This window comes from Pinus tabuliformis, chromosome 4_1 (genome assembly GCF_031772625.1).
Source record: "Pinus tabuliformis cultivar Carrire ecotype Pingquan chromosome 4_1, CPIR1, whole genome shotgun sequence".
NCBI classification, from domain to species: Eukaryota; Viridiplantae; Streptophyta; class Pinopsida; order Pinales; family Pinaceae; genus Pinus; species Pinus tabuliformis.
Window position 1 is genome coordinate 42,809,992 of NC_142303.1, and position 14,105 is coordinate 42,824,096.

A 14,105-nucleotide genomic window follows, 5' to 3' on the forward strand; every position below is an offset into this window, starting at 1 on the left:
TGTGGCATGGAATGAGGCCCCTGAATCTACTACCTAGGCATCAATAATATTTTCTAATGAAAGAATCAATGCATCTTGCAACACATCACCTGTTACATTCGCTTCATGATTATTTTCTTACTTCGCATCTCCTTCTTTTCCCTTTCGAGACTTGCAGACTTTCTTTAGGTGTCCTTTCATCCCACATTTCCAGCACACTATCCTCGATCTAGACTTGGATCTGCCTTTTCTTGACTTACTGTGATATCCAAGGCTCTTTCCTCTTTCCATTTTTCTTCCCCTAGTATCTACAATCAAAGCATTACTTGATGTCTCACCAGAGCTTTTCTGTCGCATTTCCTCGCTAGGGATTGCACTGAAAACATCATCAAACTTTAAAGTACTAGATCCAGAGACAGAGTTACTAATGGCCATAACTAAACCATTCCAACTTTCTAGCAATGAGCACAGAAATAACATAGCCCTAACTTCATCATCAAAAGTTACCCCTACAGAACTTAACTAACTGGTAACTGTATTAAACTCATTTAAATGATCAGCAACAAATCCACCTTCTGACATCTTCATATTAAATAAACGCTTCATAAGAAATACCTTATTTGAGGCCAAGGGTTTTTCATATAGTTTGGCCAATGTCGACATTAAACCCTCGCTGCCCCTACTATGCTTCTATTCTTCCTCTCGGCCACCCAATTCTGCTGACAGTTATGGGGTGTCGTTAACTCCCATTTAATCCCTTCTGCTGCAAATAAGTTCTTAAACTCATTTGAGACATACTCACCACCGTTATCACTCCATAGAGCTATAACCTTCTTTCCCGAATCTTTCTCCACCAATGCTTTAAACTCACAAAACTTTGTGAAAGCTTGATCCTTTTTCTGCAAAAAAAATATACAGCATTTGCGAGAATAATCATCATCAAATATAACATAATACCTGTGCTTGGCCGTGAATACTGTCGAGAATGGTCCATACACATCTGAATGGACTCGTGCTAAAATAGCCTCTTCTTGATTGTCTTTGTTGTGAAAGGAAGACTTGGTGTATTTTCCCAAAGGACACCCCTTACGTGTATCAACTTTCTCAAGCACACCTATGGAAAGATCAGTAGAGATCTGTTGCAATATCTTCAAAGCCCCATGATTCAAGTGGCCCAACCACCTATGCGACAACTCGCCAACGTCTCGGCTCTACAACCTTTCTACTTTAGTGCTCAAATAAGCACACTCCTATACCTCTAACTTATAGAGATTCTTAACCTGAATCCCTATCTTATTTACTTGACCCATGGTTATGTGTCGAAGGAACGCCTTTCCTTTCGAGAAGATTACATCATAGCCTCTATCCCAATGTTGCACGAAGCGGGAGCGAAGCGGAAGCACGGAAGCGTCATTTTCCAAAAATCTAGGAAGCGAAGCGTCCGCGGAAGCGTCTGCTATATATATATATATATTTATATTTTTTTGCATTTATACTCAAAACAAACATCCCAAATACCAAATTAATTGTAGAAGACATGAAAACATGCATATTTTTGCATAAATCAAGATAGATATGGCATCCATGATTCCATTGTAGTTACTAGTATGTACAACAATCATCTATATTCTAGCTATTACAAACATACATCAAATTTTTAAGCATATTATAAAACATAAAACATTTAAGCATATTATAAAACATAAAACATAGAGCATATTATGATTTATCTAGCAAGTGAGCAACTGTCAACATTTGTCATGTCCAAAATTCAAATAATAATGTTTACAAAATATGTCACTTGGTCACCGCCAAGCCAAAAAGGTTCAAAATTCAAATTCAGAAGTCTACAAGTCTAATGAGTAATCTATGACAAAAAGTAGTAGATTGTGAATATATCTACTAATCTCTCCTCCTTCCACCAAGAATAGAACGTGGTGGCGGGCCTCCACGTGGTGGCAATGAAGAAGATGGTGCCTGTGGAAGTCGTGGCACTGAAACTGATGAAGAAGAACCCCCTGCTGTTGGTGCTGAACCATGGAACCTAGGAACCAAGGGACCAGATGGGGGTGGGGGTGGTGGCATATCAACACGGTCATCACCATCCTAGAATCGCTCAAAAATTTCATGCAAAAAAAAAAACACTAGTTAACAAAAAAATTAAAAACATGAATAATTGAATTAGAGAAATGCTTTATAAGGGAAAATTGGAAAATTCATACCACAATGGACATACCTAGAAAAGAGCATCCTCTAATTGCTCTAGTCGCAACACTCCATCCTCCAAATTGGGCTCCTCTGGATTCTTGTCCCAAATCAACAAGTCTTTATTAGACTTTGCATCTTCACAGTAATGGGACAACAATCGCAAGTTGTAATGAACATAAACCAAGCTCTCTGCCCGGTCTAAACTCAACCTGTTCCTTTTAACACTGTGGATGAAAGAATAAGAGCTCCAACACCTCTCTGCAGAAGAAGTGTTTACCACCTGTGATAGCACCCGCAATGCCAAACTCTGTAGAAGTGGAGTACCCCCTCCATGCATGTTCCACCACTCAAGAGCAGAAAAAGTCTCTCGATCTTTAATTGCATGCATGCTCCCAAATGGACCAGTGTTGAGCGTATAGTTGCTCACCTGTCTCCGTACCAATGCAGCCTCCTCCTCATCAGGGATTAATTTACTCAATGCAGCCATATATTTTTGGTGAACCTCTTGATCTTGGTGTGGTTTTCTCCTGCTTCCCCCCCCTAGGTGCTGGTGTTGAAAGCCATGATGGATGATAGTATTTAGGTGTCAAAACATATGCTAATGCATGCAATGGAATATTTAGCATTTCCCATCGGTTTTGCACCTCTACACGAATATAATTGCACAAGGTGGTATCTCTAGGCTCAACAATGTCTTTAATCTGCCCCAACATGCTATCCATTTGCTCATACACCTCCCCAATTACTGGTCGATCTGAATCTGCAAACTTGATCATGTAATAAATTGGTTTGGTGAATTGCAAAATATATTAACCTGTGACCAAAAGTAACTGTCAAGAACAGTGTCCTTGACTGCATTAGCACCATCTGTGTCAGTGTTAATTTCATCCCATGTTTCAGCACACACCAGATTAGTTAAAGCTTGTCTCACCTTCACTAGCCGCCTAAAGGTGAGGTAATAACTAGCAAATCTTGTCTTTGCAATTTTAAGCAATTGCAACTTGGAGTAAGTGCCATAGAAGTAGTTTACCCTTGTATGCCCTGTGATGAATTTAATGAGCTGCTTCCCTTTCCTGTAAACCTCAGCAATCCACTCACAATCTTTGTGTTTCACAATATCATGCATCAAAAGGTTCAATGTGTGAACCAGGCACCCAGACCAAAAGATGTGTGGATGAGTACGCTCAATAATTTTTCCTGCTGCCTTACAATTTGCTGCATTATCTGTGATCACTTGAACCACATTATTCGGACCAACATCTTTGATTGATTTCAATAGGAGATCTGCAATGTTTTGTGCAGTTGCACTGATGGAGGAGGAGTCATGACATGCAATAAATACTGCACCACTAGAAGAAACACCAAGAACATTTATCAAATGTTGGTTTCTAATATTTGTCCACCCATCTGATACAATGGATACCCCAAAATCCACCCACTCATTTGTAAAACATGTCAAAGCTCTTTGAACCTTAGCTTTTTCTCTTTCTAATAACATTGTTCTAGCTTTCTCATAGTTGGGGGCCTTGTATCCTTTTGGCTTCATTGATGGCCTTTACCATGTCATGCCAATAGGGAGAGCGAAGCACATTGAATGGTACACCGCAAGCACAAAGAAAACGGACTATCTTTCCATCCACATCATCCCTCCCAGCAACATTAAGGAAATCCCCTATTGTTCTTCTACCTCCAGAGGTTGCAGAAGTACCATGAGGAGATGAGCAACTACCAAATTTAGAGGTTGCACTTGATTCAGAATGAGTTTTTGGTTTCTTGTTTTTTTGTTGTGCAGCCATCTCTATTTGGATGTATTTTCTTCTTTCTTCAGTTGAAATGTTTGGGCAAATTTGTACCCCCACAAAACCCTTTTTTTCATCACTGTCCAGCACCCCACAAAGATGCCTCCTCAGACGGGTATATGAACCACAATATGGTTTTCCTCCATGACAACCATGAGGGCACACAAATTTGTAAGATCCACCACCCTTTCCCCCATCAAGTTTGGTCACATAGTTCCACAAGGGTGTTGATGTAGCTTTCCCATCTTGTGTTTCAGTGTCCCCTTCAAGTTCATCCCCTTCCTCTTCAAACCCTTCCTCCTCATCATACATTGGGTCACTACTATTAGGACCATCACCAATGTCCTCTTCTGTTTCTTCCCTTCTATTCTTCACCCTTGCCATCATTAAAACCAAGAGTGGAATGATACATAGAAGCCAAAAGAACACCATCTTGGAATATGGATATAGGTGGTGGCCAACCTGTAAATAAAGGAGCAAGTAGAAACAATGGGAAAGAGTAGGAGAGGGAGGAGAAAAATACAAATTTTTTTTCAAAAAAACAAGGGAGTTTGGGGTTTCAACTTACCTCTTTAGCTCTTGTAGATGAAGTCCTCCAAGCTCTTGCTCCAAGCTCCTCCTCCTTCTCCTAGCTCCTCCTTCTTCACTCCTCCAAGCTCTCCTCTCTTCTCCTCTCCTTTCCTCTCTTCTCTTCTCCTCTCCTCTCTTCTCTTCTCCAACTCTCATAAACTCAAAGTGAGAAAATGAGGAATGAATGGGGGCTTTATTCTTTTCATTCCTCACCCTAAACTCACCCTAAACTCACCCTAACCCACCCCCTCAATGCTAACTTAAGTTAACTTTAAAAAAAAATTAAAAAAAATGATGTATTTTTCCCTTGGCCGCGCGGTTTTGGAGGAAGCGCTCCGAAGCGCTGCGTGAAGCGCACGCTTCCAGGCCCGAAGCGTGGCGCTTCGGAGGCCCGAAGCGCCATCCGAAGCGCGCTTCGGGGCCCACGCTTCCTAAAATCCAGGAAGCGCTTTAAAAATTCCGAATCGCGCTTCGCAGTTTTTGGAATCGCGCTTCCGGGGGTGCTTCCTGAACGCTTCCGTACGGAGCACGATTCCAGCCTAGGATCCGGAGGGGGGGGGGGCGCTTCCTGCAACACTGCTCTATCCTAAAGCATGGAAATAGATACCAATTTCTTCTTCAGTCTGGGCACATAAATAACATTCTTCAAGGTGAGTGGAGACCCATGCTCCCTCTAAAAAGTAATCATGCCCAATATAATAACACTATACTTCTCGTTGTCACCCATCTCGAAATGCATCTAGAGATATTTCTCCTCTGGGTCATTGAATAACTCTTTGTCGCCAGTAATGTGGAATGAAGCTCCACTATCTCAATACCATACACTTCCCATCATTGATGACACCATGCATGTAATGAGGGAAAAGTCCAATTCAAATTGAGAGGCCAAAGGCTCATGCACCACTCCTCCTAAGGACTTCTTATTGGACTTCTTAAGTGGACAATTTGTAGCGAAATGGCCCAGCTCATGACAATGAAAGCACTTAACTTTCTTAATGTCTTTCTTCTTACCTCCATGATAAGAATCTGATTTGGAATGGGAAGCTTTCCCTTTCCCCTTCTTCTCCTTAATCGCTAATGCATAGTTCTCTTCATCATCTGTCTTTGATGAAGAGCCATCCATGGTGTTCCTCCTCATCTCCCCCTACATCAAATCCGACAACTTCTCCCAACCATTGACAAAGTCCTGATAACTATGCCAACTCTTTGGGAGTCCTAGAAGATCAATACTCACCTTATCATCCTCAACAACTGTGATTCCAACACTTCCAAGTATTTTGGAATCGTCTCACCTTTCTCCATTTTTATTTTTCAAAGTTTTTCCTTCAATGCCAATTTCCTTTGGTCACCGTTGTTCTGATACAATTCTGTCAATGTTTTCTACTCGAGACAATGTGGCATCAAACTCCCTCAAGGATTATGTGCCTCGCCTTCGCCACACACTTCTTCCATTCAACCAAATTCTGTGCATCTGATGTTGTTATCTTAGGAATTTATTGATCAAAAAATTCCTTCAAGCCATTATCCTCTAGCACAATCTTCATTCTATCCCTCTAGGCTATAAAATTTGAGCTGCCTTCCAAGGCATACTCGAGCTTCAAACTGTAGAATGCCATCTGCCGATCTTGAAGTATGTATTGCAATTTCGAAATTCACATGTAACCCAAAACTCAGAACTTTGAAATTTCCTCAAGTATACTGTTCCCAACTCTGATACCATTTAGAAAATCTTGTAGATTCATAAGCTCATGCAATGTACTAAAGCACAAGACAAGAATCTAATTCTACTTTCAACCAACGGAAGCCAATATATTGATGAAAACAATATGAACAAGAAGAAGATAAATCAATGGCACATAACACAAGATGTATCTAGGGAAATCCACTGCTCAAAACCCCACTATCTGTATTGCATATATAAAAAATATGAGTGAAGATACAAAGCTTGTTCTCACTAGAAAAATTCCACACAAGTATGCTCAACTCTCTCAGCTCACAAGCTAGCTCTTAGCCAACACTTAACCAATTCTGCAGCTCTCAAAACCCCTAATCTCTTGTGTAATTCCTATGATGAATAACCCGTATTTTCCAAAACTATGCAATCCAAACATAGGATCAATCTCTGATGCATGCATGATATTTAAACTCTAGTAAATAATACAATTGATAGAACATTATCCATGCACTCTAGTCTCAACTAGGTCTTTCTCAAAATCATCATGCATGAGTTTCTAATGAGGGAATCTTTAGTTAACTGAAGTAACACTTGTGGATGAACCAGTGTACCGACTAACTATTAACTCTCTATTAGTTCCACAAACAGTTTGGAACTAATTTAACTGAACTTAACTCAGTAAACTGAGTGATCTAATTTCCAACTCAATTTAAAATCATACTAGACCCCTAAAACTTAGGGAGACCATATATATGACTATAGAATTACTTCCAACTCGAAATTCCTAATATATTTAAGTTAATTAAACTTAATTACATATTTACAAGTTGCTATTAGAATAGAATTTGATTTTAATTCTGAATTTAATTCAAGGACAAATTAAACAAGAATTTCTTATCGCCATTTCTCAACAATTACATTGCTACTGTTTAGTTCATTACTAGGATGTATTTAAATCCTTCAACACTGTTATTATGAACTCAATGGTTTGGATGCAAGAAGAGTTAAAGTGTATTCATTATCACTAAAATAAATCTCTTGGAAAGCATCAGCAACCTAGTTGAAAATGAAGATTAGATGAGGATCCACTATCAAGAGCTTATAGTTATTCTAAAGCATAACATTTAAATTCAAATAGTTAATTCTCCATAACTATTCAAGATGCAGAAAATAAAACTCATATATCTCATTGCAAACAAATGAATAGACATTGAAAACCACTATGTTTCCAAGTCTATTCTCTACAGTCATCTAGATGCAATTTCTAGGCATCCAATACTGAGATAATTTTGAGAACAATGATTTGTTGAACAAAAGTCTACCATTGCATTCCATTGAAAATATTAAAAGAAAAAGGGAGATTCCTAAGATTTCAAGAAAAACGTAGAGTAAGTACCAAGAAGGAAATGGCAACACAAAGAGAATTGAGCGCTCAAAATAATTCACCCATGTGCAGGATAGAATGAGTTGTTAAAGAAAAGGTGTCAGAAAGAAAAAGTAATAAAAGATTAATAATGATAGGTACAGAATGGAAAAAGACGGAATGGGAATAGTATGACAAGAGACATAAAGATAATAAAAATGGACAAGCCAACATAAATATGTTACTAATGCAAATGGTTGAATGGATAGTGTTGGAATATAATGATGAAATTAATACATGCTCTAACATTGAATTTCTGAATACAGACACGTTGAACGTTACCACCTGCAGCTCAACCTGATCCTATTGGAGAGCAGCTCAATGTATATTATTTGCGGCCTAAACCAAGACAAAAATAGTATTATTATTATTTTCTCCAATGTTATTGTTGCTGCAAGAGACAAATGGGTATTTTGCAGCCAGAAAAACCTGTTATTTGCAACTAGAAAACCTATCTTTTGCTCAACGTACATGCCTCAACCTATATTATTTGTAGCTCTTATTATTTTATCCAGGAAATTTCCTTTGAGCTCGAGTGTTATATTGTTTCAACGTTTATGATCCAAGGTATACTACTCAATGTATATGCTCCAACGTTATATTGTTTCAACGTTTATCTGTCCAATGTAGATTATTTGAACGAATATTGCTTCAACGCATTATCGATTATCGTCTCAACATATATCAATATTGTTTCAACATATATCGATATCGTTTCAACGTATTATCGATTATCATTTCAACATATATCGACATATATCGACATAGTTCTTACTTGAACGAATATTGTTTCAACATATATCAATATAGTTCTTACTTGAACAAATATTGTTTCAACATATATTGATATTGTTTCGATTCAACTTATTATCAATTATCATTTCAACATATATCGATATAGTTCTTACTTGGACGATTATTTTTTCAAGTATATTGATTATCATTTTAATGTATATGTATTGTTGCCCAATGAATATTTATTGCTACTCAAAGTATATGCTCCAAGATCCGAGCTCCAATGTATAAAAATGGACAGTCATTTAATCCAAGATCCAATGGTCAAAGTATATTATTTACTCACTATATATATTCTATCCAACGTATTTAATAATCCATATGCACCATATGCAGCGTTATATGCAGGATACAATGTGCTTCTATACACCAGAAGGCATCGTTCAAATATAAGCATTGTCTTGTGGCACTCTCACGGTTTGCAGTAATCAATATGACACATACTTACCTTCTTACATTGGCACATCATCTATTAATTAACATTCATCATATATCAATCTATCATGCATGTTGGAGTAGGAAGCCACAACATGTTCTAAGGAGTACTTATCAAAAATTTTTAGCCCATTTGACAGGGCTAAATCCGGACCTTCCGAGATTTTTGGCTAAGCCATTTGAGGCACAGACCTGCAGCCTCTTGATAAGACTTGAACACTGCATATAATATCAATTGTGTGAATATTTGCATCCTTCTAAAGATGATTTACCCATGTGACCGAAATAATTTTATGCATATGTAGGTGTTCCAGTGAGTCATTAAAGGTCTTGACTATCCCAGATGAATTAAGATGCTATTGCTACAAGAGTTTATGTTGTTGATATTCAAATTTTGGTATGAATAATGTATTAAGGAAATAGGGTTTCATGCTTAATGTTGGTGAGTTTTTAATGTAAATGCTATGTTCATTATAAGAAACATTGTGTGCTAGTGGAGACTATCGAGCATCGTAATGAGGATTCCAATCTAGTCATCTTTAGTCACATCCTTAGTTTGCAATTCCAATAAATATGGCAAAGTAAAACTCATTTAGTATATTTCTTCATTATACCGAGCTACACAATTCCAAGTGTATGGGGAAGCTTCCTTAGGATGGGCATATTGGACACTAAAAGACATCGGTAGCTGGCACTGGGATTTGGAATGGATGGTGAAAAATCATAACCTTCTATTGTGCATCAAATCAAAGTTAATTTTTTTTCCTGGGAGGAGATCAATTAATGATATTTTATCATATAACTAATTTGATGAATGTGTCTGGTTTGAGAATAAGTAGCTGCAACAAGAGCCATGAATGAAATAATGCCACAATCCAAGGCCAAAACTAATAATTTTAGTTGCTATGAAAGGTGAATTTCTTTGTTATCTTGGGCAACCTACTCCCATTTATGATCAATTTTTCATATGCATCATTAAAGAGCATTGAGCTTAGTTACTGTTGAGCAGTGTTCATCATGGATCAACTTTCAATGTTCATCCCTGGAAATTTTGAAATCTTTATATATATATATATATATATATATATATATATATATATATATATTGAATTTAGGGTTTTATGCCCTAATTCATCAAAGATGCTGGAATGATATATTGAAAGCATTTATGGGTATATTTCTTCCATCATATATTGGAAATCTACTTTATTATTCACATATGTTCGAATACTATATGCACACATATGGGTTTCTTCAATCCCCCTTGTCATTAGTGTCAAAGGGGGAGGTAAACAAAAGAGAAAGGAGAGGAGAAGTGTTTTTCCATCAACACCAAAGGGGGAGATTGATGGAATTATTGTCATTGATGGAAAAAGGCTAGAAAAAGCAAGGTATGCAAGAGAATAAGAAAGTTATGAAGGAGAAACATAGGAAGAGCAGTTGACTGATTAATGTTGATGAATATTGTTAATGTAATTGCATAGGCTGAAAGTGATGTGAACTGCAAAGGTTGAATCTGAAGGTTGAACATTGTTATGTGTGTGTGTGTGTTTATTACTGAACAGAAAATGTAGACAATAAAATAAAATTTTATTTGTCTCTTGTAATCATTACAAATTGAGTTGTTTTAATTCAACTATATTTTATATTACAAATTACTTTTTCAAAACTAAAAGTGAAGAGATAAGCTTGTGAGCAGTTTTTGGAAGTCCAAGAGACAATGCTTCATTTTATATTCTTGCAAAGAATACAAACAACTAAGATGGCTTGCTTATAAAATATATAATGTGGAATTGTAAAAGAACCTTTTTGGAAGAAAAACAATCTGCATAAGAAAGTGGATGAGTAGCAAGGGAAGAGATACAAAGTGAAAAGGAGAAGCAGTGAAACAGTAGACTTGAAAATAAAACTATAAGTGAGGTAACCATCATTTGTGACATGATGTTGTGATTGAGAAATTTCTGCCCATTTTTATATTGTATCTTGAAAAGGAACAATTTGTAGCATGTTGAGGTAGGAGCCTCCTGTATGTTGTAGCCTACAGAAAACTTGTGGGAGTTGGAGCTTCCTTGCCTCTTTTAGGTTGGATCCTACAAAAATATGATGTAATAAGGAGTAGCAACTTTCCTTCACATCACTTTCAACCCAAAATTCATGGTTTTCTCCCTTTAGGGTTTCCACTTATATATAGTGTCTTCATGTGTTTATTCTTGCATGTTGTGTGAATGTTTTGAATAATTGATAAATAAATCTACAAATTTCTCTCCTCGACACCTGTAGAAGGAAGTCAATAATAATTAAGCACAAACATAAACCATTAATTGCATAAGAAGAAGTTTAAGTTGAGCATAAATTATAATATTGAATTACTGATTCACCCCCCCCCCCCCCCCCCACCCCCTTCTCAGTAATATTCAATCATAAATATCAGCAATTGTTCACACATGTCAGTCACACGTTCCAAAGATCAATACATCATGTCTATTATTTTGAAATCAACCTTTACCAATACTAACGACCATTTCTAATAAAGTCACAGTCATTAATCATAATACTACAACTAGTACTCACATATACTCAAGCACATATCGAATGTCTCAGCACATACTGTGTTAGTACAACCGTCTTAAACAAGATCGTTCCTTCATGTAATATTATAAACACATACTCATATCATGCAATTAATCAAACATTCAAAAAACAGATAAATGACATAATCAAACACTCAAATACCAAATACATGACATAATCAAACTCATACCTCAATGTATCTCGGAGGACGCTATCACATCTACACAAGTAAGTCTAGATTAGTATGACACAATATCACAAATATATAAACTCATACCTAAATATCATAACCATAACCATATGCACAAGCCAATACAAAATAGAATGATACATTATAGCATCAATACCTTAAGTATAATTACCATAACCATCATGCATATGACCACAATGCATATAACAACAAGTTACTATCCTTCATGACTAACCAACACATGTACATATGATCACACTATTTAACTAACATCTATCATACATGTAACCACAACAACCATAGACTAATAGACATGTCCATAACCCTAATGCTTATAACAACCATTAACCAACATACCTGCATACCCACCATACAAACCTATATGAGGATCTTCACCTACCCTAAGGTCTAGTGCTTCAACCTCACTTTGATTATTTGCATCTCCTACTTTATCTCAGCCAACACATTAGCATCATAACAACCAAGAGCATAATGATGACACAAACTACATAACGACCACCACGATGCATATCTAACCTACTATGCATTCATAACCATAACCATAACAATGCATGCACAAGAACATATAGACAGTGACACACATAACAAATGAATATACAACTGACATGCATTCATGACAAGCACATCCCAACAAAAACACAACTACAAAAATGACCATGACCATGCATACATAACACACACATATACAACCTACATACATGCATGAAAAAAGAGATTCCATCCATCCAGTTGAAGGGTTGAACCATGCTCTGATACCACTTCGTGGTATCAAATATCACCCAAAGAGAACAAAACATGCTCTGATACCACTCTGTAACACCCTCCTCCCACATTTAACCAAGATAACCGATCCACTGAGGTAAACATGTGATGAAGAGTTACTATTATATGATTCAACTCTCCAAGTATAGTTAAGGAACTGGAATGGACAAACCAAAACCAAAGTGAGCTTCCTCAAGAGCTAAAGGACCCCTAGAGGCTAACCAACCACTCTAGGTGCCAAACCCCTAAGTTAACCTTCTTTTTGACTAAAATAGACCTCTAGTCGCACCCATGACAAGCCCTCCAAGTGGCTGTAACCAACCAGTTGCTCCCACAACAAGGCATCCATGTGACTGCAACCTTTTACAGGAAATTTTGTGCTACTGACCCCGAATTTTGAGCCACTTTTTCAAGGCTAGGACTCAGGCATCTGCCTTGTTACAGGGAAAAGTGTCTATACAGAACTGCTTATCCCACTAAGGTGTGGTAGCTACCTTAGAAACAAACAAAGTAAAGTCTACTTTCGTTTTCCTTTATGAAAGATAGATGAGAGAAGAATAAAGGAGACCAACCTCTGTCTTGCGCTTGACTCCTTGTTCGGTTCCTCTCTCTTCTGATAGTCCTTTGCTACTTGCCTTCTCGCATACCCAGCTTCACAGAGTACCTGTAGGATCAAAGCAGCATAAAACTATACAAGAACATGGATCTATTATCATAAACAATCTAGGGTCAGATGTAAATTGACCATACAAATGCACAAAATATAGATTACACAAAAGTATGAAGGAAAACTTGAATAGCTTTATTGATAATCAAGAAAGAGCCAAGATAGTTACAACCAGTTGTTCTGACCCAGCATCATCCTCTCAGCAAGTAAGCCCTTCTTCATCTCATACAAAGCTTAGATCACCCAACACTATGATGTTGCCTCAAGAAACTAACAGCAATTCCTTACAAGATGCAAAATTCCAGCCTCTGGATCTCTGGGATGAGGGATCCATATATAGATATCTGTAATGGAGATGAGTCAGCTTGTGATTTGATTAGTGTCTTCCCTTTGATAGTTCTTGCTTCCACTTGGAGATTGATGATCTCTTACTCATCCTTGGTCGAATTCAGAGAGGCAAGTGTCACAGGAGAAGTTTCTGGAAGATTCCATGCTTCTCTACCTTGCGGATTGACACTGCCATTTGTCTCTTCTCGCCCATTTCACCCCATAGAAGGGCTTTTTGAAATGCAATGCACCCACTAAGTGTACTTAGGTGAGATGCATCGCACCCTGGCCATGGAGCAAGTGAAATGATCCTGTTTTGACCAGTTCTGAGTAGTTTTTCATGGAGAACTTCTGGGAGAAGCTGTAATCAGTTGACCTTGTTCCTTTAGGGGTTGGAACAACACTTTTAGGGAATTAGGAGCCCTTATTTTATGGACATTTTATGCCTGGGGTTGCAGGGCCCAAAAATATCTATAACAGTTTCCCCCTAAAGCATGAGGTCGTTAATCTTTTTTGATGTCGGGTGAAATGCTTTATCATGAGGATCCGAAGTTCTTTCAAGCTGGGAGGAGACCTGTAATAAGATACAATACAATACATTATCTTCATAATATTTTCATGATCTAGCTGAGGCGGGCATTCCCATGCTCAGCTTTATAAATTAATTTTCATGTACATAGGAC